Below are 7,500 nucleotides of genomic sequence, written 5' to 3' on the forward strand. Positions count from 1 at the left end.
AGGGGCGAAACAGAAGAACGAATCCTTCTCTTTGTTTCCTCCTCGTTCAGCCAGCCCGTTCTCTGCGCAGTGTATGCAAAATTCATCGTTTCCCGCTTGTTGGAAGCGACCCTGAGTCTTGTTTGCGTTTCGCTGTGGATGTCAGCTTTGAGGAAAGGGTTGTCTGTTGTGCAATGGAGCTTGACGGGTCGGGCGACGATGCGGGCCGACACGGTCTGTGGATCTTTCCCCCTCCTCCTCCTCCTCCTGGCCTCCCTCTCTCTCCGGCACCAGCTGAAACAGAACAATCGACCCGTCACACACTGCTGATCTGCAGCCCCTGCAGGCACAACAACCGTGTCCATTGTTCTAGGAAGCCGTGTCTTACAGCCATATTTGTGCTGCTGCTGCTGCTGCTGCTGTTGCTTGAGGGTGGGCAGGGGAGCAGAGGGGTGAGGGGTAGGTGGGGGAGCAGGATTAGAAGCAAGCCATTGATTTTATTTCACCGTGCTCGGATTGGATTTATCCCATGTCTTTGATTTATGTTTGGTTACGCTCGTGTTGGGAGTGTTTTTTGAAAACAGTGTCGCTTCCGGTTTCTGGGAGAGGGAGGAAGCGAGTAGAGGACGGGAGGGAAGAAGGGAGAGAGAGAGAGAGAGAGAGAGAGAGAGAGAGGGATGGGTGGTAGTGGTGATGGTGGGTAAAATCGTTACAAGGGTTTAACTATAGACATGCAAAGGGAACAAGAGCTCAGGAGTATTTTTACATGTCGTCATCGTCCATGAAAGGAAAAAAAAAGTGAAGTCTAAATAAAACAGGAGAGAAAGAGGGGGAGGCGGGAGACAGAGACAGAGAGATAAATGGAGGCGTAGACAAGAGAGACGGACAAACAGGGAAACAGAGAAACAGAGAATAAGAAAGAGATAATTGCGCTACTGTATGACGGTCAGTCGTGTCCGACTATGACCATCAGAACAGCAGATGAGGCTAACTGCTGTCCCGACAATCTGAGCTGAATAAAACAGAAGAGAGAGAGAGAGAGAGAGAGAGAGAGAGAGAGAGAGAGAGAGAGAGAGAGACTGAGACACACACAGAGAGGAGACAGACAGAGAGAGAAACAGAAAGCAGAGAGAATAAGAAAGAGAGAATCACGCTACTGTATGATGGTTAGTAGTGTCCGACTATAACCATCAGAACATCAGAGGCGGCAACTGCTGTCCGGACTGTCTGGGCTAGAATTTGATTATAGTGGAGAGTGTCTTGCCCAAGTTACATCCCCACTCTCTCGGCCAAGAGGGTTTTAGGACAGTCAGCGTTGGGATGGTTCCCAAAGGCCAACTAGCCTACAAGGCTGCAGCACTACGAGCCAGTGCAATATTGCCTCCTAGTCTGAGAATCTCAGTCCTTCACAAAAGCCCATACCTAGGAGTCCAACCCATACCTTAGAGTCCAGCTTTCAGCTGACCTGAAGTGGACTACCCACATCACCAACATTTGCAAGAAAGCTGGATCGATGGTGGGCTTCCTACGCCCAAACCTTCGGAACTGCCCACAGGAATGTAGGCGCCTAGCATACATCTCCCTCGTCCGATCCAGACTTGAATACGCTGCAGTGGTATGGGATCCCTTCTACAGACAGGATGCTGACAAACTGGAACGGATCCAACGACAGGCTGCCCGGTTCATCACGCGGGACTACAAGTCTAGGAACCCGGGCTGCGTCACGAAGATGCTGGAAGACCTCAATCTCACCCCACTAGAAGAGCACCGCAGACAACAGCGTGTTGACCTACTACATAAGATTGCTGAAGGACGAATCCCAGCTCTACGACCGTGAGAGTTCCTCAAACCAGTCAACGCAGGCCGCCGGAGGATCCGCCCAACGAGGAACACAGGCTTCAGCAGTAGCAACATCATCGAGCGACAAGTTGTGAACAACACCACAGGCTTCAGTATTCCACACAGCAACACAGAAAACAGCACAGGAACTCCCCTTTTGTTAGAACAGTAGCAGAGTGGAATCAGCTGTCAGATGAAGCCGTCATAGCAGGCCCCGCCAGCGCAGCACCATCAGCGCACGGTGGATCACCATCAAGGCCTGCCCCAACCACTCATTAAATCTACATATGTTTTTAGCCATCCCTTTCCTGGACTGTTAGCAAAGGCTGGCGGGACTACCTCTTCTTCACCATCAAGGGATAGTCTTTGTACAAAATTATTTTAATTTTGTGTGACTCTCAAGCGCGCCCCCAGTTCTCCGTTGCGACGATAGCCAATATTGGCTCACGCAACGTACAGATCCAGATCCAGATCCAGAAGGCTAAGCTGTAAACGAATCCTCAATGCGGCAGTGAACCAGTTGATCATACAGTTCTTACTTTGCTGTAGGCCCAACTGTTAGCTTATGTCAGTCTCTTATATAAGCTAAGCGTTTGGTCATTACTGTAAACAATCGGATTCAAATAAATTGGACACGACGCATAGGTCCACACAGCCATTGATATCCGCGCCTTTTGAAATAGAAATGTGACGGTGTATAACTTCAGAATTGGAACCATGCCCGAACACACAGGGCTTGGATCGATATGAGGTCATTTCTTACCCCCAAAACCCCTCTGCCCCTCCACACACAAACACACATTCCCCTTCCTAACCCCGCAAACAGCCACCCTCCATAAAATCACATGCAGAGACAAAAATTGGACTGTCGATCATCGCTTAAAATCTCCGTGGCGTCACCTCTGTTGGGGGTGCTCATAATCACCACAGGACTGCAGCCTCCGTGTCTCGTCACTGTCACCAACCGCACTAGGGGTACAGCAGGCTGTGAGTGAAATCTGGACAGGACTCTGAATCCACGAAAGCTATTCTAAAAATTGCTGCTGTGAATAAAATCTTAACAGGCCTCTGAATCCAAGAAAGCTATTCCAAAAATTGCTGCTGTGAATAAAATCTGGACAGGACTCTGAATGCACGAAAGCTATTCTAAAAATTGCTGCTGTGAGTGAAATCTGGACAGGCCTCTGAATCCACGAAAGCTATTCGAAAAATTGCTGCCGTAAATAAAATCTGGACAGGCCTCTGAATCCACGAAAGCTATTCCAAAAATTGCTGCTGTGAATAAAATCTTAACAGGCCTCTGAATCCAAGAAAGCTATTCCAAAAATTGCTGCTGTGAATAAAATCTGGACAGGACTCTGAATGCACGAAAGCTATTCTAAAAATTGCTGCTGTGAATGAAATCTGGACAGGCCTCTGAATCCACGAAAGCTATTCTAAAAATTGCTGCTGTGAATAAAATCTGGACAGGACTCTGAATCCACGAAAGCTATTCTAAAAAATTGCTGCTGTGAATAAAATCTGGACAGGACTCTTAATGCACGAAAGCTATTCTAAAAATTGCTGCTGTGAATAAAATCTGGACAGGCCTCTGAATCCACGAAAGCTATTCTAAAAATTGCTGCTGTGAATAAAATCTGGACAGGACTCTGAATCCACGAAAGCTATTCTAAAAATTGCTGCTGTGAATAAAATCTAGACAGGACCATGAATCCACGATAGCTATTCTAAAAATTGCTGCCGTGAATAAAATCTAGACAGGACCATGAATCCTTGATAGCTATTCTAAAAATGCTGAATGTTTCCCCCTTCCACACTCACCCAAACCACCCTACTATCTCCCGCTACTTCTCTCTCTCTCTCTCTCTTTTTTTTTTTTTTTTGTACCCGGACTTTCTGGGGTCCACCACCGTTTTATTTTGTATATAAATCACACAATGTCAAAGTAATCAATAGCGTTTATGGAATAAATACAACTTTTCATTCACTGATTTTGGGCTTGTTACCATAATATGGAAGGAAAATATACAAGTCATACAATTAAGTGTACCAAACTTGGAATCAATGTTTTTCTTTGTTTTGTTTTTACCTTCATTCATACACAATTCTATGTCTGTCTGTTTCTTCATATATGGACAATCACGTTGCAAAACTTAAGTGTTGGAAGATTGTTTGGTTTGTTTGGGAGGTGGGGGAGGGGTTGAGGGTGTGTGTGTGTGTGGGGGGGGGGGTCATGCTCTGGTGTGCTTTCTGTGTGCATATTTGTCTCTTTCTCACTTCTCATTCGATCATTTGACGTTATTTGTAGATAGAGGTGTTTTTTTTTCACTTCTTCTCTCGTCCTCGAAACTAAGGAACTTTCTCCATGTCTCGCCCCACATGAGGAAGAGTGGCTGAATGGTTAAGACGCTTATCTGCCAATACAGTCTTCGTGAGGGCCTGGGTTCGATTCCCGCTTTCTCCCTTTCTCCCAAGCCTGACGGGGAAAATAAAACTGAGCGTCTAGTCATTCGGATGAGACGATAAACCGAGGTCCAGTGTGCCGTATGCACTTGGCGCACTAAAAAAAAAAGAAAAGAAAAAAAAGAACCCATGACAAAAACTGTGGTTGGCACACAAATATACCTTTAAATGCATGCAAAAGGCTTGACTAAGCGCGTTGGCAAATGCTGTCGGTCAGGCATGGGCGAGCCTATATGGATTTTTTCGAACGCACTGACGCCTCCTTGAGAAACTGAAAACTGAAACTGAAACTGAAACTCGTTCCTCTTCTTGTCATATTCCCTTTGATTTAAGCTGTACAATACAAATGTAAAAAAACGTGATTTCATACTGTTTTAACTCTTTCACCGCCAAACTCGCATTTATGCAGCAGCTACGTAGATGACCCATGTCACTGAAGGGTGACCAGATCATGGGACTGTTATCCATGAATCTACTGCTCTTTAAGTCCGGTGGTAGGATAGGCCATATTTTCTACACATCACATGGGGTGGGGGGTGGGGGGGGGGGGGGGGGGGGGGGATCCCCAGCTATTCTTAGACATCATATTTTCTGTCTTTATAGCACAAGGGAAAGGGAATTTTGCACTCTAAATTGACTGGCGGTAAAAGGGTTAAAGATAAAGTGCACATTGTTTTATGACACTTTTTTTTTGTTTTCTTCTTTCGCCTTGTTCCTAATTGCCTTCTCCCACTCCAAGCCCGTCTTTGTATTCTTATTGGATTTTCTTTCATTACCGTTTTCGTTGCTCGTTTAAAAGCTGAACTCGGTGGGAGCTTACTGTAAAATAAACATCTAATGCGTCGTGCTGTGTCTCTGGGGTAAACCATTGTACCGGCGACCATGCCTTGGAATTTACAGGACACTTCAACCGGGGTTCCTACACTTTGTTTTGTGCTCTGGGGAATAACCGCCCCCATTTTCATTCGAATATACAGAAATGTCGATCTCTAATTAATACTAACAATCATCATTATGATAGGAATGATAATAATCCAAATAATAATAATAATAGCATTTATTCTCAGTCTAATATCATCACCTTAGATGAACAGACTATAAATAAATAAACGAACGTTTAAAAGCTGTAAGGACAGGGTGACAAAACACTCATTCCTTATCTAATTTGAAAATGTTAAAAAAGAAAAGAAGTGAAAAGGAAAATCCACACCGTATATACATATTCGCGTATCCCAGAAAAAAAATTGTTCGTTTTGTTTTCTTTCGTGTGTGTGTGTGTGTGTGTGTGTGTGTGTGTGTGTGTGTGTGTGTGTGTGCATTCCCGCGCGCATGTTTTCCTGTCAAACTTTGATGAAAAGCATGGTCTGTATGCGCACGCACGCACGCACGCACGCACACACAAACACACACACACACAAACCGTTTAGCAAAACAGTTCATTGGATCAAAACATGCATGTGAGTCTTAGTGGTGTGTGTGTGTGTGTGTGTGTGTGTGTGTGTGTGTGTGTGTGTGTCTGTGCGTGCGTGCGTGCGTGTGAGTGTGTGTGTGTGGGTGGTGGTGGTGGTGTATGCACGCAGCACACGCCAAACAGCAAATGCACACAGCAGCTAGAAAAAACAAAACAAAAACACCGATACGATGACCATTTTCTGATACGCAATAGGACACAGAAGGGTTGCACACTGAGGAAAAACCAACTTTTATATCAAATGCACAGCAAAAGCGAAATGTGGATGATTGGGAATGGGGGGGCAATTCCTATCATTCCTGTTAATTCACAGTCCGAACGACTGCACAAAGAAATCACGCAAAAGAACACCCCCACACCACAATCCCCAAACAAAAACAACGATAATGAATAACAGCAACGACTAGAAAGAAGAAGAAAAAAAAAAAAGAAGAAGAAAAAAACAAAAACAACAACAACCCCCCTCCCTACCCCCCAAAACAACAACAACAACAACAACAGTTTCAGTTTCACTTTCTCAAGGAGGCGTCACTGCGTTCGGACAAATCCATACACGCTACACCACATCTGTTGAGCAGATGCCTGACCAGCAGCATAACCCAACGCGCTTAGTCAGGCCTTGAGTGCATGCTTACATATTTGTGTACCTATGAAGTGGATTTCATTTTACGTAATTTCGCCAGAGGACAACACTCTCGTTGCCATGGGTTCTTTTTCAGTGCGCCAAGTGCGTGCTGCACACGGGACCTCGGTTTATCGTCTCATCCGAAAGACTAGACGCTCAGTTTGATTTTCCAGTCAAACTTAGGAGAAAGGGCGAGAGCGGGATTCGAACCCACACCCTCACGGACTCTCTGTATTGGCAGCTGAGCGTCTTAACCATTCTGCCACCTTCCTCAACAACAACAAAACAAACAAACAAACAACAACAACAACACGACGCATGAAACCACGAAATCCCTGTCAGAGAGAGGGAAGGAGAAAGAGAGAGAGAGAGAGAGAGAGAGAGAGAGAGAAGCGATGGGGGCGAACGAAGAGAAAGAAAGAGAGAGAGAGAGAGAGAGAGGGACAGACAGACAGACAGACAGACAGAGAACGGTGGTTCCAGCAGCAATACATGAATAATGAAAACGCTAAACAGGCAACGTTCTCTTCCGCCAGTCGTGTCCAAGAAAGTCACTCGCTTCGTTTCTTCATAACTTTGTTAACTCCGGACGACGGAACGCTATAGCGGTCGTGAAGTAAGGCACGGTTCCGGACGACGGAACGCTATAGCGGTCGTGAAGTAAGGCACGGTTCCGGACGACGGAACGCTTTTGCGTTTCCAACATTTACAAATTTTCCCATGCTTTCCTTTTGAGGGAGCATGTCAAACGGACCTTCACCGGCCATCCCGAATGTGTCAAGGGTCAAATGGAAAGTTTCATCGTGAGTTTCCGTGAGAACATACTCTCTGGCAAGCGACTCAGTTCGGTACCCCACATGACAAGCTAATCTGCATACGTATCAACAATGGCGTCCCAGGCGAGTTCGAGTGGAAATGTTTCGGAACAAAGCAGATCACGACGGCGGCGTTTTACTGCTGCTGAAGTGATTAAAATGCTTCAAACTGAAGGTTCTGACATTGACGATGATGATGGAGACGGTGATGAAAGTATTTACAGTGAAGAAAGTGACCAGCAAGAAGATACTGACAGTGACTCAGCTTCAGAGGTCAGTGCAGATGGTGAGGGAGGTGGACGAACACA

The sequence above is a fragment of the Babylonia areolata genome, chromosome 19, assembly GCF_041734735.1.
Source record: "Babylonia areolata isolate BAREFJ2019XMU chromosome 19, ASM4173473v1, whole genome shotgun sequence".
In the NCBI taxonomy this organism is placed as follows: Eukaryota; Metazoa; Mollusca; class Gastropoda; order Neogastropoda; family Buccinidae; genus Babylonia; species Babylonia areolata.